General features: G+C 49.1%; 1 long non-coding RNA gene across 2 annotated transcripts in view; it reads left to right on the top strand.

Annotated features, from left to right (window-relative positions):
* The window catches only part of LOC142768611 (uncharacterized), a 79,611-nt gene extending 59,902 nt beyond the window's left edge, over nt 1-19,709 (top strand). For both annotated transcript variants that reach the window (XR_012885359.1, XR_012885358.1), the window contains exons 5-6: nt 17,760-17,858; nt 19,578-19,709. This is a non-coding gene — a long non-coding RNA (uncharacterized LOC142768611). The remainder of the gene's footprint in view (nt 1-17,759; nt 17,859-19,577) is intronic.
* The last annotated feature ends 272 nt before the right edge of the window (nt 19,710-19,981 follow it).

Below are 19,981 nucleotides of genomic sequence, written 5' to 3'. Positions count from 1 at the left end.
GCGGTGTGGGCACGACAGTGTCCTCCATGTATGCACGACTTGAACAGCGGTGGGATGCCACAATGCTACTACAGCTCATGGTTAGATTTGGAAGAGACTGCCTCATAGTCTTTGTGGCAATATGTGGGGACACGAATGCTCATCATACCATGGGGGGGAAGCAATTATTCTTCTCGTGGAAGAGATCTCGTGGACGTTATCCATCAACTATGCCTAGAAGTCTTGAACACGAAATCTTTTACTTTCTTCCGCAGAACAGCAGGACCGTCATGCTCCACCATCGACGTCACCCAGTAAAGGAGACCAGAAAAGGAGACCGGTATGATAGGGCAACGGAGCTTTACTCCTGGGGTTCAGACCACCTGCCGATCATCATCTCACCTGTGGGCGGAAAGATCCTCAGGAGAAGGTTGTGTAGTACAGTCGATTGGCGGGCTTTTCGCAGGCAGCTTCGAAGGACAGCACATTCAGGGAATGGTCATCCGAGCAGAATCAGGATTTCCTGCATGTAGTAGCAGCGGCAGTGCAGGTGGAAACCATCCAGACCAAGCTGCCAGAGCAATATCGTGTGCCAGACATCCATCACATGAACTTATGGGCTGCGAGGTGCCTAGCTGAGAGAAGGTACCTATAGGCCCATGACCCAGAACACCGTACACTCTTCAATCATGTGGATGCGGTATGTCGGCGACATGCTAACGATCACAGGCGACAATCTGCCACTCTCTGAGTCAGGCAAGAAGGGGCGCAAAAACATGCCACCTTCTACGATTCCTCGTCACTGGGCCAATGGGCGGCAACCCGTCATTGCGGTGGCCATTCACTTGGGCATTAGTGAAAACTGGCAGAGCGACCGGCCAATCGCTTCACAGAACTCCCACCAGCCAATCCTGCAGCCCTCACCACCACGCCTGCTCCAAAGCCATGGCAAGGTCACCACCCTGTCTTGACAGCCAACCAGATTGAATCTTTGCGTAAGGAGCACATTTTGCAACACAAACTGAATGTTCTTCTAGCCAGAACCAAGCCCTACTGTTCCCCTGGTGCCGATGGCATCACATACCGGATGCTGAGCAACCTGTATGTCGCCTCACGATGACGCCTGTTGAGGATTTTAATAAAATCTGGCAGAGTGGCACCCTTTCTGAGGGCTTGCGGGCCGCTGTTGTAGTGCCGATCCGGAAACCTCGCCACCCTTATGCCAGCATTGTGTCCTACAGGCCCTCTCTCTTACCTCTGCTGCCTGCAAGCTCATGGAAGACATAGCACAAGCACGCCTAAATTGGATTGTGGGGGAAAAGGATTTTCTACCAGAACAGCAGACGGCCTTACGACGCCACTGATACACAGCAGAGTAGATCGCGGAAGCCGTCTCCACCTTGGAGGAGTGCAGAAGCAATGGCGAAGTCGCCCTCTTCGTCCTGCTGGATGTCCAGAGCGTTTTTGACAGCCTTCTTCATACAGCGATAGAGAGTGCTTTATATACACTTGACATTGTGGGCTGCCTACCTACCTTCATCAGTGCCTTTATAGCAGGACGCACCCTCGGGGTCAGAGTACAACGCGCGCCCAGCGTCCACGGCTGATGACAGCAGGCGTTCCACAAGGTTCTGTCCTGAACCCCTTTTTGTTCAACCTGGTGTTAGCGGGGCTGCCGACTGCGATGACCGTTGGCAAGCACAACTCCATGCAGTGCTCCGTGTATGCAGACGATGTGGCACTGTAGGTTAAGAGGCATAGACAGAACTTCACGGCAATACGGCGTTCTCTGCAGCCTTGGATTCTGTTGCCTCATTCTTCAAGACAATTAGCCTGAACGTGTCGCCCCCTGCTAGTTCACCCCAGAGCCGTTGCATGGAGCGCTATCCGAAAGCTTGTACTACGTGATCAACCGATCCAACGGAGCGAGGCAGTGACGTACCTGGGGCTAAGGAGAGACCACCGCCTTACCTGGATACCGACCGTTAAATTCGCCGCCTTCATGCCACAAGGATCGAGACTGCCTTAAGAAAGCTGCTCAGCAGGGACCAAAGGAGTACCTCGCGCCTGGCCTTAAGGCTCTATGGAGGGTCTGCAATGGTAGTGCGAACTTAGACACTACCCTTGGTGCTGTGGGTGCCACACCACAAGTAGCAGCTGGAGCGACAACACCGCATGGCAATTCGGTGCTTCATGGGACTTCCCCGTCAGTCACCCATAGCTGCAATACTGGGGGAAGCCCGGACCTTAACCCTGTCACTCTTGATGCTACGACAGGCACTACATCATTTGGATCGCCTACACAGGGCAGCAGGGGGCACTGCCCCCATTCGGAGACTGCGGAGCCGACCAGCTTCACGGATGGCACAGATCTGCGCTCTTTATGAAAAGCTGGTCCCCAATCCTACCACTCCTATCCAGCCCCCTCCACCACATCAGCAGTCTCTGGACGTAAATATAGGATTGGGCAACCTCAGTAAAAGACGCTCAACGACGTACGAGCTACACGATGCAGCCGTGGCGAAACTTCAGGGCAGGCTTAGGGGGCAGCACCTTGTGTTCACGGACGGGTTTGTTCGGGACAGCTCCGTTCAGCCACGAATGCTTGCGTTATACAATTGAAAGGTACAATCTTCCGGTGCCGACTTTCCTTTCTCGCTAGGCCCACTGCAGCTGGATTGGCCGGCCGTCACTTGACTGCCGACACCCTCGCTGCCACCTTACCCCGGCTGCCTGTAAATTTTGTGCGACTCCCGATCAGCCCTACAAGCACGGCTACAACCAGGTCAAGCAGGCATGATTGTGGTCTTGCTGCACGCCAAATTGACAGCCATCAAAAATAGTGGTGTGCGCCTGTCCCTCCACTGGCTTCCCTCGCACGTTAGGATAGCTGGCAACGAAGAGAAGGACGCTGCCGCTAAGGCAGCACACCACTATACACGCCAGTCACTGAGGTGGTAGACGGACGGATGGACGCGCGGGCGGCCACACAGACGCAAGCATGGATGAACGGAAGCAAGAACGAATGGACGGACGGATGCTTCGCTCCCCTATCCATCATTCACTCCATGGATATGCTGCCATTTGTTTTCTCTTTTCCCCTATTAACACCCTCCCTCTCTCTGTATTCGGTGCATTCTTTGCACGGGATCTTGAAATTGGCTGGTGGTCTTATTTATCTTTACACAAAAGGTTGAAAGCGGGCGCGCGTTCGCATAGAGCTCCAACCGGATCCTCGCCATGACCAAAAACGAAATCGTAGCCAGGACATAAACTGAAGAGGAGGAGCGTTCAGTGTGTGCCAAGTCAAAATTGTTCTCGCGATGCTCATTCAATGCAACATCCGAAGTTTTCAGCAATATTTCGTTGCCGTAAAACAGAAAATGGTTTCGCTTTCTTCCACTTACCTCGTGCTATCCGAGATTAAGCGCGCCGTGAAGTGTGGCATGAAACCTTTCAGGCGAATGCTCTCGTGCAACTCCGTCGAGTTATGTCGACGTGGATCTACGAAGCGAGTTTATTTGTAGGTTTTATTGGAAACGCCTGGAGCGTGTCTAATGCGCGTCTAGTGCATGCAAGTTGTTACAAATACTTGTGCACATATAGCAGCTGGAGTGCGAAATCGACGTACCTTCAGAAACATTTCTCGCTTGACCAGTTGACCGGAACGTGGCATAAAGAAGCCAAAATGCGCTGTTTTAGAACTGCTTACCAGGAGAACTCTCACTTTTCATGAGTATCCGTGCACCGCACCAGAAGCACCTGGCATCATGAGTGTCGAAATGTGCACAATTAAAAAAATGGCAGATTCCACGTACATTGGGTATCGATGGTATGCGAAGCACAAATGAGAAACGCCGATATGTCACTTTGAAATGAGCACAACATTACGAGGTGGTGGTAAATGATGCCGTATATGACTTCCGTGTCACGATGATCATGTTTGGATGTGTCGTTTACTTTCGTCATCTATTCACATAACGTGATTCCAAATTTACTATATATGGAGCTAGCGAAACGGTCGCGAACACGCTATGAGCGTGGGATGTTGTCACGTTCCTATATGACACGCTTGTCGGGATTATGAAGTTTGCATCAGTGATATATTTCGTCATTTATTGAATTCAGGTAACAAAAAATTTGGTATATGTGGAGCTGGCAAAACGGCCGCAAGTGCATCATAAAAAGCCCAATATACTCCAGTGTAGCGTTGACACGTGCGCACGCTGGGCACTGCGACGCTACGTGAGCCAAACGCAAGCACTCTTTAGTCTGACGCCAGGCGTGACCGGCGCGGCCAGCGTCCGTCAGCGCGGCCTGACGGCAGCCTGTGCGAAATACGACATGCTGCATTTTGCGCCATGGTGTTACCCAGACAACACTGCGGCTCACTCTTTTCGTGACGAACGGACGACGGATGCGCTGAAATGTGCACGCGTCAAAGCGACGCAGCACTGCGCGCGTGCCTGCGAGTATACGGCAAAAGCAGTGCCTGGCGTGGCAACGCCGGCGTGATGCGACGAAATGAGCGCCGACGAGCACGCGCACCGCGCCACGCTGAAATGTACTGGTGCCTTGACTGTGGCATGTAGACATGTTCTTATATGACACGCATCTCATGATTATCATGCTTGCACCAGTCACATACCTTCGTCTTTCATTGACCTCACGTAATACCACATTTGGCATATGTGAAGCTAGGGAAACGGCCGTGAGCGCATCATGAGCGTAGCATGTAGTCATGTTGTTAGATGACACGCACCTCATGATTATCATATTTGCACCTGTCACATACCTTCGTCATCTATTCACGTACCGTATTACTTAATTTTGTATCTGGGACGCTATAGCGAAAAGGCGGCGAGTGCATTATGAGCGTTGAATGTAGTGATGTTGTTACATGACAGGCATGTCATGATTTTCATGTTAGGGTCTGTCGCTTGTGTTCGCCATGCAATCATGTCATACCATACTACTTCTGCATCATGTCATGTGGAGGAAACCATTGCAAGAGCAGCAAGACCAAGATATATAAATCATGACATTTATGACAAACAAATCATGAGACATATTATGACTAGTCAATTATGCATGTCATACAGTCATGTTATGCCATACCAAATTTGGTATTGATACTATGAACGAAACAGCCAGGAGAGCTAAAGGTCATAACCGGCTAGATAGATAGATGGATAGATAGATAGATAGATGGATAGATAGATAGATAGATACTCTCAAAGTCACCGAAGATGGCTAAGAATTGCTGCGCATTTAAAAAAAACGTCATCGCAGTGCTGCAGAGTAGTAAAGTGTTCGTACCAGTCTGGCCATGGTTTTTCCTTGCGTGTGCACAAACCTATGGTGTTGTAGCGGCCGGGAATGTCGGCTGCCGGAGGCAGCGAGAAAGGAGACGTGAAGCTGGTTTGGAGTTTCAGGGCAAGACTGTTTATTTCCACTCCGTGCGAGTGACGAGAGCTCCCCTCGACGAGGGAGAGAAGGAGGCACCCCCGTGTTCTTCTACAAGAGAGAGGAAAAGGGGGCCCCCGAGCGAGCAGACGTAGCATGCCGCCGGTGCTAATCCCCGGAGCCGGCCCCGACAACACGTTGTTCCCCGAACACGGAGGAGGATGCGCTGGCGCCGCGCTTAGGCGCGCTGTCGACGGCTGGCTGCAGACGGGATAGAAAAGAATGCGGTGGTGCTGAGCAGCTTCCGCTACAAAGGCTCCTCCCCTAGATTGCGGAGCTTTTAAAGAAGGACAGCAGTTACGGGCTGAGTAGTGAAAGGTCACAGTCCAATGGTTAACACTGAAATCGTACGTAAGAGGCTGCTTGAATGGAAACCTCAATATGAGCAGGCTTGGCGCGGTCAACGGTGACGACTTCTCGTTTCCCCAGCACGTCGATTGCGATGGTTTTGTTAGTACGTCCCAAAACTTTGAATGCGCCATCGTACGGCGGAGTAAGGGGCGGCTTCGTTGCGTCGTGTCGCATGAACACACGGGTAGCAGAGTCCATGTCAGGAAAAGTGAAAACTTTCCTGTTGCGGGCGATGCGAGGTGCTGTTGGCCTGAGTTGCGCGAGCCATGCGCGCAGCTTCTCGATGTGATCGGAGGCTGTTGGGGCGGAAGGTGTCTGGTCGGAGAATAATTCTCCCGGGAGGCGCACTGTTGAGCCGTAGACCATTTCCGCTGCGCTGAAGCCGAGGTCTTCCTTCACCGTTGAGCGTAGGCCAAGAAGAACTAGCGGGCGCTTCTCCACCCAGTGCTGGCGGTCGAGTTTCGCTGCCAGTGCGGCTTTGAGTTGCCGGTGGAAGCGCTCAACCATTCGGTTGCTGGCGGGGTGGTAGGCGGTTGTATGCTGCAGCTTCGTGCCGAGGAGCGTTGAAAGTGCGGAAAAGAGGTTGCTCTGGAATTGCCGTCCCCGGTCAGTTGTTATGCGGGCGGGGCAGCCAAAACGGGACACCCATGTTTGAATGAAGGCCTGCGCGACGGTCTCAGCTGATATGTTCGCAAATGGTATAGCTTCGGGCCACCGGCTGTACCTGTCGATGCATGTGAGCAGGTACCTAAATCCTTGGCAGGGTGGTAGTGGTCCCACAAGGTCGAGGTGAACGTGGTCAAACCGCGACTCAGGAGTCCGAAATTCCTCTAGTGCAGCCCGATTGTGGCGTGTCACTTTCACTTGCTGACACGTTTCACATGTCCGAGCCCATCGTCGCACGTCCGCGTTGACTCCGGGCCAAACGAAGCGTTGCGTTATCAGCCGCTGGGTGGCGCGGACACCTGGGTGGCTGATGGAGTGGAAAGTGTTGAATACCACTCGGCGAAAGTTCGGTGGGACGAAAGGTCGTGGGGCTGCCTGGGAGGTATCACAGGTAATCGTGCTTTGGACGTAATGAAGTGCAACCTCCGAGAGCACGAGTGAAGATCCCCCTCCCTTCAGTCTTGTCAGCTCGGGGTCGTCCCGCTGAGCTGCGGCCATAGCTTCGAAGTCGAGAACTTCTGTGCCGGAAGCGTTGACGCGAGACAAGGCGTCAGCTGCTTCGTTTTCGACCCCGGGAACGTGGCGGATGTCTGTAGAAAACTCGGAGATGAATGAGAGCTAACGGATCTCTCGTTCTGAGTAGGAGGAGCTGTTGTTTTTGAATACGTAGGTGAGGGGCTTGTGGTCTGTCAAGATGTAGAACTCACGGCCTTCGAGGAAGTAGCGGAAATGCTCAATGGAACAATAGATTGCGAGCATCTTCCTTCCAAAAGTGCTGTATCGTGCTTCTGCAGGCTTCAGACGTTTCGAAAAGAAGCCCAGTGGCTTCCACTGGGCGCCCTCCTGTTGCTGCAGCACTGCTCCGACCGATGTGGAGGAAGCGTCCACCATGAAGCGTGTAGGAGCTTCAGGCCGTGGATGAATGAGGAGGGTAGCCGCGGCTAGCTCGTCCTTAGCTTTCTGGAAAGCGTTCTGGTGTTCGTCAGACCAACAAAATTCTGGTGCCTTTTGGTCGTCTCGGCGCAGCAGGTCGGTCAATGGCTGGAGCACTCGAGCACAAGACGCAATGAAGCGCCGGTGGAAGTTTAAGAGCCCGAGGAACTCCCTCAGCTTGCAAAAAGATGTTGCAGCTGGAGACTTCTTGACGGATTTCACCCTCGATTCCAATGGCATAATGCCTTCAGCATTGATGTGGTGGCCGAGGAAGTTGAGCGCCTCTACTCCAAACACGCACTTTTGAGGTTTCAACACCAGACCGTGCTCATCCAAACGCTGAAAGAGCTGGCGGAGGTGCTCTTCGTGCTCCGCAGGCGTTCTGCTGGCCACCAAAATGTCATCCAGGTAGACAAAGATGAAAGGAAGACCCCGGGTGACTTCATCCATCAACCTTTGAAAGCTCTGTGCGGCATTTTTCAAGCCGTAGGGCATGCGGATAAACTCAAACAGGCCGAACGGAGTTGTTATGGCTGTTTTTGGTATGTCCTGCAGTTCGACGGGGATTTGGTAGTATGCCTCTACAAGGTCGATCTTGCTGTATATTTTCGTACCTGCCAGCCGCGCGCTGAAATCGTGAATGTGTGGCAGAGGATACTGGTCTGGCGTTGTCGATGCGTTCAAGGCTCTGTAATCACCACACGGGCGCCAATCGTCGTCCTTAGGCACCATGTGTAGCGGCGATGAATGGTTGCTAGACGAAGGGCGAACAATTCCCAGCTGCAGCATGTGCTCTAACTCCCTGCGTGCAGCTTGAAGCCTTTTGCTGGACAGCCGTCGTGGCCGTGCGGTGACTGGCGGCCCGGTGGTGACGATGTGGTGAGTCACGTTATGTTTCACCGGCTGTTCCGTGTTGCGGGGCTTGGTGAGCGAGGGGAATTCGGCCAGGACGTGGTGGTAGGCTGATACTGGCTGGAAGGCGCAGATTCCAGATGAGCAGATGTTTGACTCCAAACCACGTACTTTGAGGGATGTGTTGTTATCCTTGAGGCAACGGTCACGTACGCTCACATCCAGGTTGAAGTGGCTGAGAAAATCTGCTCCGAGTATGGCGAAATTAACATCCGCCACCACGAAGACCCGGCGAAACAGGCTCCTGAGTCCTACGTCTATTGTCAGCGAGCCGAAGCAGTACGTAGCGATGGCAGTGTTGTTCACTGCCTGCAGCGACGATGTGTTCTTGCTACGTCGGCGATCCTCGGGGGTTGCCGGGACAATAGAGATTTCGGCTCCCGCGTCGACTAGCATGCGCGAGTTGCTTACGCGGTCGACTACGAAAAACAGGCGGCTGGGTGGAGGGCCGATGTCGTAAGCCGCCGTTAACGACTGGCCGGAGCGTTTCCCGGAAACGAGCAAGGTTGAGTGCAGCGGCTAGCACCCGTGCGGAAACGACGGTGGTACCAGCAAACTCCGTCCTGTGTATCTCGTGCATGGCTTCTCTGAGAAGAGCTTGGGTGTCTTGAAGGGGATCGGTTGCGTCGTTGCTCGTCCTGTTGGGGAGCGCCAGATAGCACAAGTTTATGCATAGTCTCGGTAAGGTGTTGCAGTTTCTCCTCGAGGCGCGACAGTCGATCTGGTTGCTCATGTGTTCTTGCAGCAGCTATGGGCGCAAAGGTTGGAGTTGAGTATTCCGTGATCCGATCGGCAAGTTGCGCTAGTTGATCAAGGGACGTCTCATTTGAACCCGCGAGAACCACGCTCACCGACTGGGGGAGCCGTTGCAGGAAAAGTTCACGAAGAAGTGGGAGCTGGCCGTCCTGACGCGCGTGCACACCGAGTAGTTGCCGCATACGGTGCAGCAGTTGGGAAGGTCGTTGGTCGCCCAGCTCTTCGCGACACAAGAGCTGCTGCAGTCTGCTTTCTTCAGGCGCCTCGAGGCGGTCGAGCACCGTCTTTTTGAGGGTGTCATATTCTTCTTGCGCGGGGGGGGGGGGGTGAAACCAAAATGTCGTCGATAGCGTCGGCGATTTCGGGGGGCAGGGCTGCGACGACGTGAAGGTATTTTGTCGACTGCGAGGTGATGTGCCGGAGTTGAAAACGGGCCTCCACTTGGCTGAACCAAACTCTTGGATTTTTCGGCCAAACATTTGGTAGCTTCAGTTCTGTGGCGATGACCGCAGGCGTGGAGGCAGCAGCGTTGTCGTCGGAGCTCATCGCGGCGTGTTCGTTGAAGCGTTCGGGTCACCAATTTTGTAGCGGCCGGGAATGTCGGCTGCCGGAGGCAGCGAGAAAGAAGACGCGAAGCTGGTTTGGAGTTGCGGGGCAAGACTGTTTATTTCCACTCCGTGCGAGTGACGAGAGCTCCCCTCGACGAGGCAGTGAAGGAGGCACCCCCGCGTTCTTCTACAAGAAAGAGGAAAAGGGGGCCCCCGAGTGAGCAGACGTAGCATGCCGCCGGTTCTAATCCCCGGAGCCGGCCCCGACAACACGTTGTTCACCGAACACGGAGGAGGAGGCGCCGCGCGTAGGCGCGCTGTCGACGGCCGGCTGCAGACGGGATAGAAAAGAATGCGGTGGTGCTGAGCAGCTTCCGCTACAGTGTCACTCGTCACAACGTCAACCCCCTGTGGTCACTGACAGTATTTAGCAAGAAGCGCGTTCAATGTGTCACAGCACGAACAAAACACATTCTGGGAAGAGGACCAGTTATAACTGAACGAACTACGTTGTACGACACGGGATGTGCCATGGCTACTGGTGTGAATTACAGAACTGCACAACGTTGCCAGTTGTGTAACGCACATCCTGCTTCCTCTTGGGTTGTACCACTTGTGTTCATAAAGGTAACCGTTTATTCTACGACAAATTTCATTATATTTTGTTCGGCGTTCATTCGACTAACAATAAAAAAAAACAAAACTGAGCTCGCGCATCGGCAACGCTTAGCAACGCACCGCCGTAAAGTTGTCTTTCCATAAAACGGACGCTCTTAGTGCACATGAACGCAATGAGAGAATGGGGGCGTGAGCGGCGAGTTCTATCCGTGGCGCAACTCTGCTACCTAAAGAGAGCATATAGAGTAACTCTAGGCCAGTACTTCCCAGAGCGGCTCTCGTGGATGCTTGAGGAATAGCTGCAGGTGGGGCATTCACCGCTTCATCTGTTCAATAGCTTCATAGATCTAGCTGGCTTCCAGATTTGCTTTTAACATAGTTACAAAACAAGCTATATTTTACTCATTTTGCTGTATGAACACTGCGGAAGGTGTCAGTGACTCACTCACGATTTTCTTCTAAAATGATATATTCATTATTTTAGTACCGCGTTTCTCTTTGTCAGTTCAGACAAATAAATGATTTCTCGAATAATGCGCAGTTCTTTGAATGATGTTGATTTTTCAGATAATTTTTTTCTATATAGGAAGCCAGCGTGTTTTCACTTACTGCGTCTCGTTTATGTGGGACATTTTGTGCTAGAACATTTACTTTGTTGAACAAACGTACAAATTTGTGCATATGCAGTGACTTTGATTACTGCTTGTGACGTAGCGTATGATTCAGAATTTGTATTTAATGACACTTACCTTTATATTTTAGTTGTTTAGGCTACTTTGCGCCTCAAGAAATAAAGTATTGCACTGCCTTCCCTCCAGAACCCAGCTCTTCTTAATACAAAAAGCTAGCGTCACAAAAGCCACGTGCTTTCGTCATGAAAATACAAACCATAATCATTATATAGAACTTTTCTCGAGCCACAAGTTAAAGATCCAAAGTTAAAATGACACAATTCACAGACAAGAGCGGGTAGCAATATAAACATAAAAATTCGCCTGGTATCTGCATGTTTCACTGCGAATGTCGTCGAAAGACGATATTCTTGCGTCTAGAGAGAGTAAACAAAACGGTTGTTTGATGTTCTGCACAAGAAAGTTGGTGAATTGTGTACTGGAGGTGCGGCGTTAGGGTGTCTCTATTCGTGGAGCGAAAGCGAATGAGTGCATCGGGGCACGTTAGACACGAGCGCTCTCCGGTAGTTATCATCAAAAAGGAAGGGAAGCATGCGCGCCTGTCTCGGAGGCGACAAGTTGTAGAACGCAAAACGATGGGCAGGTGCCACCATCATGTCGTCTTAGCAAGCATTGCAAACACTCGCCTTTTTAAGCATAGATTTGGAATGTGAGCGCAACATAATAAACGCTGCGGACCTTGGAATTATTTTTGTATGCATTCCCAAGTATAGTGACCCACTTTAATGTGTTGTTATGAGTCCTCAGATATGTGCAATTTTCGCTTTTTAATTGATAGTTAACCAAGTATGAGCGCCTAAACTTCAGCAATATTGGCCGGTGCTGCGGATAGAAGTAGCCGTTTGAGGTGTTGTTCGAAGCCGTTTGGTGTATCGTTACGGCGGACAGACAAATATACAGAGAGATAGACAGCCACCCTATTTTTTGCGTCGAAGTGCCCCAAGAAAACTAGCGTCTTTAAAAACTAAGCACTACATTCTGACTCGTTCAACCTTTTCACAAAGTTGCATCGTGGAATCTTTCAAAAACGCGTTGCTTTAAAATTTTCACTATTCGCAACTCCGAAAAACGCTCCATGTGCTGGCAACACTGATAAAAAACAAAGATGGCTACGCTAAATAACGTCAATGAGGCACTTTTGCTTGCGATTGTGCTGAAATTTCTCACATTGTGGCGTTGAATCGCCTAGCTTCATTAAAGGTGAAAGTGTGCTGGCCGCCAACCACCTCATTCTCATTGACATAAAGAATTTTGCTAGAGAATCCGTGGGGATGGTGACACTGTGCACTCAAATATTCAGCCTCTTCAACAAATTGCACCAGATTTACTTCTAGTTGAAGAACCTGCCTATTGAGCCCGAGGTTGAAGACGGCAAATGCTTGCGTGTAGCAGGCCTCCTTCAAAGGTGCTAGTACTTTTGCGCTGCGTTGCTACCCTGCTACTGGCAAGGCCTGAACAATTTTCGATGCAACTACCCTGTGACACGTGCTACCGATAGCATGTATCCCTCTGAGATCCGTTACCTCATCAAAAGATAAATACGCATGGCGTTCATTTATTCACAGAATGGGGCTACGCCTGAGCTGTGCCTTTCTACGCCAGGAAGTCTAGACCAAACGTCATTGCCTCTGCAAAGGCAATCAGTGTCAAAGCCAGTGACTGAGCCTGGCGGCGCAAGTGTGACTTACGCAACGCACGGCAAGCTCCCTTAAACCACGGCGCCAATTGCAGTCCGATCATTCAAGCGCTGCCATCCAGACTGGCGAGTCTTAGTAAATGTTTGGCCACATTTCTCGTTCATGGAAGCAACCCAGCGGTGGTTTCTGACTGGAGGAACCTCACATCATGGCCAGCGGCACTTCTTATTGAACGTTGGTGACTTAAAGAATCACCCGGGGCCTATAAAAACAGCCAAGTGGCACGTCACCAGCAGCCAACGTATGCTTCAGAGAGTAGATAACTCGGCTCTTCAAGCCACTGCGCTGTCGGCCCGGCTGGTAACCTTGGCAGCGGCGAGTTTTAGGCGTTGGAGTTGGAACCATGGCGCCGCGGAGTTTCATAACAGTGCATGACAGCTGCGGGACCGGCTGGCGTCAGTTACATCGATGTGGTGAGGGCCTAATGTTGTTCCCTCAGTTCACCAGACTGCTCTAGCACAGGTTTTAGTAGTACAGAGAAGGGCTGTGTGAAGCATCGTAGTGAGCTTTGATCGTTTCAAGCAAGTCCGAACGCTTTGAAAATAAGGCTAATGTGGAGGATGTAAACGCGGCAATGTTAAATTGCTGGCGCATCTTGCTAGTCGACTCCTATCAGGGGCAAACAGCAAGAGGGCAGTGTCAACGATGGAGCACCTTAAATTGAAGGAATTTATGGAAATTTGTGAGGAACTTGGCCTTAGTTTAGGCCATGTGAAACGAAAGCAAGCAATCTTTGAGATCATGAAGGATAAACGAGTGACGGCTGAGCAAGTCGATGATGTCTGAGCAGATATCAAAACATGCCGTGAAGAAGCAGGAAGGCGCGAAAGTCGCGAGTTTGAGGACGCTGAGAGACTGGAGTGCCTCGACTTGAAAAGAATGTAATTAGCAATCCTGCAGTGTTCGCGGGTGCCTCGCATAGCTGCTGCGACGGTTAAAGTCAGCAGTCACAGAATTCGGGACCAACTGCCATCGTTCGTTGTAGGCGAAAACATGGTGAAGTATTTTGTCAAGTTTGAATACGTCTGTGAGCGAAATGCTTTGAAGCGGTCTCCTTGGGCGCAAGCTTTTTAGGTCTACTTCCCGGCGAAGTTTGCGACGTGATAACGTGCTTGTCGAAAGATGCATCCGAGAGCTATGACAGGGGAAGGAAGTGCTTTTGAGACGTTATAAGTTGTCACCCGAGGCTTTCCGGCAAAGATTCCGGTAAGCAAAAAAGGGGAATGAGTCAAAAGTTGGCTTCGCGTTTCGTCTTAAAGCCAATTTAAATAAATGGCTCAAGGGCGAAGATGTCTATGACGATTGTTGTAAGGTGGTAAATGCATTGCATTAGAACACTTCTACTGCTGCATCGAGGATGACGTCAAACTTTGGCTGCAGGACAAGCTTGGCGAAGTACAGCTAAACAAGGCAGCATAGTTAGTTGAGGAGTATTATACTCGCGGAAAGTTGCATAGTAGCGCAGTGCGCGTTGAATTGAATGAAAGAAAAGAGGGCCTTTCAATGAAACCTGATCCAAGAAAACCCAATCCGCACCGTAATCTCAGGAAAGGATCCGTTTCTTACAAAGGACACTGTAGGAGAGGGACAAACGGAAGCGGAGCAATCGAGTGAAGTTCCTAAAAAACGCACTGATAACACGAAGCCGTTTGAATAACGGAAGCCGCTAATCTGCTACAACTCCAAAACGGAAGGTCACATCACGGTAAACTGTAAGCAAAGTTTCCTTTCGCAACAATCTGAGAATCGGTAAAGAATATGCGGTTGTTAGAGCCGTATCTTCAGGAAATTAGTGTGAATGGGAAAACGGGTCGAGCACTGCGAGACTCAGTGGCAACCATGGTTGTTGTTCATCCTTCGTTTCTGTCTCCGGAAGGCTTTACAGGAGAATGCGCGTGGATCGGGCCAGTCGCCGAGTAGCAGAGTGCTTGCTTACCAATCATTACGGTTGTCATTAAAGGCCCATTTGGTAAGCTTCGCACCGAAGCGGCTGTGTCTGCCGTGCTTCCCGAATAACTCTGAGCATCTTCTCAAAAAGCATTGTGAATCGTTCTTCTCCAACTTAGCGTACATGGCCCTCACGTGATTACAAGCGCGGAAGCTTTGACGGGTACTTGATCTCGTTCAATGTAGTGAAACACCACCTGCAAAAGTGCTGATCTGTGTGACCTTGGCGGCGAGTTGAAGGAATCTCGGACAGGAATTTCTCCAGATGAGTTACTCAAGCATTCACTCTAGTGGCCCGTCGCCGAAGTGACTGGCGCTCTCTCTGTCGACGAAGGAGATGAGATGGCGCCATTGAGTAAGAGCGAGAGGGGTGCAATACTCTCGCCTGTAGCGGAAAGTTTGAGTGAGCTGTCGAGGGTTCATCGAGAAACGCTCATTCGGGAGCAGCGTGAGGAACTCTCGATTAAAGCGCTGTTGGAAAGCGTAAACTTGAGAAAAAAAAGAAAAAGAATGTTCTTTTTTGAGAAGGCGGGGCTTCTGTATCGAAGCTACGCTAGTGTGAAATATCGCAAGTATGAGACGTTCTTGGTACCAAAAAAGTATCGTCGCCAACTATCGGAACTGGCGCATGAAAACGCGTGGGCCGGTAATCTCTGCATAAACAAGACCAAGGCTAGAGTTCCCCTTCAGCTTTATTTTTTTAAACACTGGACGGATATCGAAGACATTGTACGCTCAGGCGGCACTTGTCATAGAGCGGGGCAATTCACGGAGAAGTGGAAGGCACCCGTGGAGCTTAAGCCAATTATCACCATGTGATTTCGGCGCTTAGTAACTGATATAGTCGGGCTATTGCCAGCGTCAAGGCAATGTTGTCGGTTTATCCTGACGGCCCTCTCTGTAGGCACCATATTTCCAGAAGCGATACGACTCAAGGAGTTCAGTTCTCCTCATGTCGTGGATACTCTGCTCTGTACAATCGCACCCGTCAGATTACCTTCTGAAATCCAATACGAGTGTCTTCCCCAGCTGCCTTACCTCTACCTTTTTAGGGAAATGTGGAATGAAAGTAGTGCCCAGCTCGATCCTTTATCCACAATGTGATTCGGTAGAGCGTATGCATTCTGTTCTGGAAATGATACTGGGAGCTCTTTGCTACGAGCATAAATAAATGCGACTGGAAAGCGTGTGTTCGTTCCGCCTTAGCTTAGCGCTCTCGTCCTGAGTGATCTCAAGGGCCGAACTATATGTTATATTCTATTTCGATATGTTCTTGTACGTGTAAAAATTCGAGTTCTCAATTTAAGAGTCTCGTGTTCCACATATGATTCTTAAAGTAGAGGGAACAAAGTTTTGATAGACACGTATCTAGGTATATAATGTATTATATTTTGTTTGGTGTACTGTCGGGAAACCGAGGGCACTTGCTTGTGTCGTGTGCTGTCTGTTTTCGATCCATGCTTGGAGTGTGGCAGAACCATCGACAATGCTGAGACCAAAAATCGTCAGAAGAGACGAGCGAAACTTGTATACAAGTTTTAGCGACAAGCCACTGGAGCTGCGATGCGTCCTCAGGAATGGAATGCCTTCACGGAACTGAGCCTGGAGCTCAATACTCCCCATGACCCTGAAGGCAAACCTGGTAAACGAGCGCGCCCGACATCCGAGCCACGTGGAAGCAGTTCGTCTTCCCGGCGCATTGTCTGGCGACGGGGGTGCCGTTACGCCTGGAAATCCAGGCCGAACGTCATTGTCTCTGCAAAGGTAATCTGTTTCAAGGTCAGTGTCTTACGCAACGCATGGCGAGCTCCCTCAACCCATGGGCCTGAGAGCAGCTCGATGGTGCAAGCGGCGCCATTCAGTCTGGCGAGTGTTACGCAATGCTTGGCAATATCTCTCGTTCGTGGGTGCAACCCAGCGGCGGTTTCCGACTGAATGAATCTGACGTCACGGCCAGCGGCGCTTCTGATTGGACGTTGGTGACATTAGAAATCACCTGGGGCCTATAAAAACAGCCAAACGGCGCGTCACCAGTAGCCGACGTATGCGTCAGAGAGAATACATCTCAGCTGATCGAGTCCCTAAGCTGTCGGCCCCAGTGCCGAATTCGTAACGCCTATATTTCTGTGCTGTACGTAAACATTGACTTACCTCACCCTCGTCTTGTCCGCTTGTCTATCAGCTCTGCCCAGAAGCAGCCGCAAGCTGAGAAATGCACTACGGAACAACCTTGGCGGTCCATCACCTCTGCGACTACACAACAGCGTAGGCGGTGGTGCGAGTAGTAACAACATTGAGATAAAGCAAATCGTAGTTTTGATTGCAATGGGAGTGCTCCATTCTTTCCGTTAGGCGATTCATGCTGATAGTTTTCTAATTATTAAGGTCGTGTGCTTCCGAATGCTCACTTGTTCTTGTTAGCAGTAGTTTTTGTTCAAAGCCGATATATGCACGCACACTGCGTATGCTGTATGCTGTGAATGCACGGACGTGAGATATATACGCAGGAACATACTGCAAATGCGCGCACGTGCGACCTGCGCGTGTTTGTATCCGTCTATATATACACACATGCGTAATTAAGAGTGTTCGGGAGGGAAGGTTTACCGCGGCCTAAATTTAGAATGGTAGCGCTATGACTTACGAAGAAAATAAGCATATGCAAAACATAAAGTCCCGCACGCAGCGCACCCAATTTTCCAAAGAAGCCCGAATATTCATACGAATGCACACAAACTTAATAAACTTCTCCTCGCCGAGCAAGGTGAAGACGACGCAAGCGTATTTATTAGAATAAACTAATTTGGTGTCCATCACCTTTTTTTCCCGACTCGTAAGTGTCTCATTTGCGCCGCTCTCTATCGCACATCGTCTGCATCGATCAGAAGGTGATAAACCAATACGTTGACACCATTCAACCCAATGTAAGGTACTGCTGCAGACTGCAAAGGTCTTTGCAGACAACTTCTTCTTCGGACTCGCGCATGCGGCATGACAAAAATGAAGGAACTGTACGTCCGGTCCTCAACGCGCGCAACGTAGTGACATGTCTTCTTCCAAGGTTGACCCTTTTAGCATCGTTTCAAGGCGCGGCCGCTTAGTGACGAGCGCTCAGTTGGATCGCGAATAGACTAAATTTGGTTCCGTCGAGAAAAAATATTTTCTTGGGCGACATGTTTCTTTTTTGTTTCCAGCCTCTGGAAGTACTTGCAGCAATGTGTGGGCAAAGTGCCTCGAAGGTCAAACCACCGTTTGCACCGAAAACGAGAGGGGTACCTGTGATTGCGTATGCAGTAAGTGCTTTTCTGACTTCATAAAATAAATCACATGGCCTGAATGTGAAAAACGTAGCCCGAATACTCATTTACCACAATGATAGAAGGAGCTCAGATATCCGCCCAAAACATTTGGTAATTTCTGTCTTGAAGAAGTGTCCTAACATATACAGGCATCAAACTTAAAAAAAAATCTTCAACATCAAGTGCAAAGGTAGCGCACTTTCCTCACGCATTTCGTAGAGACATGCACCAAATTCACTATTTGACATTTTTTCACGTGTGAACTGCTTACTATGAGTTTTAAGCACTGCGTAGGGATCTCTTTTCATTTTTAGCCTATACACTTATATAACAAATGATCATAAACTCTTACTTGATTTCATGAACTATGTGGCAGATCAGTTAATATATACGGAAAGTATAACTAGGTGAGGGCTCAATTTTTTGACTAGACACGATATTTAAGGAGAACAGACAGACAATGATTCCAAGAGCATTGTAGTGAATGTTACTACACGTTATTGTAATACAAATGAGGACGAAAAAGTGAACAAGAAGATATCTTGTCAAATACTAAATCTGTGCCTGCAACCTTTGCATAAAGCGTCCAAGCACTCGCCACTTCCGGTACAGACAGCGCTGAATGGCGTTCCTGATTGGAATGCAAATATGTACCTTGTAAAGTGTCGTAGTGATTACCACCACACTAGTTCTGTGGTGGAGGATCGGACGCGCTGCTTGAAGGTTGCAGGTTCAGAACCTTTGGGTGCCAAATCTTATTTTTTCCACGCTTCTTGCCTATAATTTACCTTACAATCACTGGTAATAACATCCCCTATATTTCTCTTGGCATCATTGTAAGTTGTCAATAATAATAACGTGTACGACATTTCAAGATGCTATGACCAAATAACATGACCCATGGGAACATCATACACAAAGATTCGCTAAAACTTCAAAGTAAGAAGTAGCACTACATATCACAAGTGATATATATATATATATATATATATATATATATATATATATATATATATATATAAAACTATTCCCTCACTATAACTCATCCCCTGATGAATGAAGGACCCCTCCCGAAACTGTTGGGAAATAAATATATTTATCCTTGTTGACAACGCTCCCGTTGTGCCATATCCCATACCTTCATGTATATATATATATATATATATATATATATATATATATATATATATATATATATATATATACATCTTCTTTTTACTTCGTATGTGTGTGTTCAAGTGTGTTTGTGCGTGTACGTACATTCAAACCATTCATTTTGCGTGTGTCCTAGCGCACCCCGTATGAGTGTGTAAGGGTTCAAACTTTTTATTCTGTTTGACTTGCGAAAAGCCCTGATTCCTTTGTTAATGTTCTCAGGCTGAAGCACAGAAGTAATTTTGTGTTCACGTAAATTATCAAGGCTGCTTTTAGGTACCCATATTTATACACGACATACGAGAAGAAGAATTTGAAATGCTACTGGGAACACAGTAACGAAATGGCACGCCTGTTAAATATAGAATCAGGGCTTCTCCTTGGGTAGGACGTTATTGTTTTGAAATATATTTTATTATTTTGTGCTACGTTTACTCTTTGTCGGTACTTGTCTGTTTGTCAGGTCTCAATTCTTTCTTTCTGAAATGTACGACAGAGAGTCATTCTCTATGAAAGCGTACTGTATATACAATGTTTTCTCTCTTTATTGAATTTCAGAACAATCTTTGAAGCGTCCTCGGGGATTCTCAAATCCATTTTTATAGGACCTTCAAAGCCATATTTACGAAGATAAGTGACAATGAAGGACGGAGAGGCATAAATATTAAAATGCAAATGTTAGTTCAGGCATTCCTCTGTCCACTCTTTGTGTGTCTTCTTTTTCTTGGTTACACTGCTCGAACCTGTGTTTGCTGTGAATTACGTTTTTATAATCAACTTCCGCAATTAAAAATTATCTAAATACCACAAAGCGAAACAGAGAACACCAGTATTGAAAGTTGATTTGTCCATGCGCAAGTTATCAGGCTTTCTAAACAGTGTCCTTACCGAGATTCTTTTTATAAAACACTCCTTCGACAACAGCGCATAATGCGTTGCCTTGCAGGAATGTAAGCAAAGCT

Source organism: Rhipicephalus microplus, chromosome 8, assembly GCF_043290135.1.
Source record: "Rhipicephalus microplus isolate Deutch F79 chromosome 8, USDA_Rmic, whole genome shotgun sequence".
Lineage (NCBI taxonomy): Eukaryota > Metazoa > Arthropoda > Arachnida > Ixodida > Ixodidae > Rhipicephalus > Rhipicephalus microplus.
This window is presented reverse-complemented; position numbering and strand designations above follow the sequence as displayed.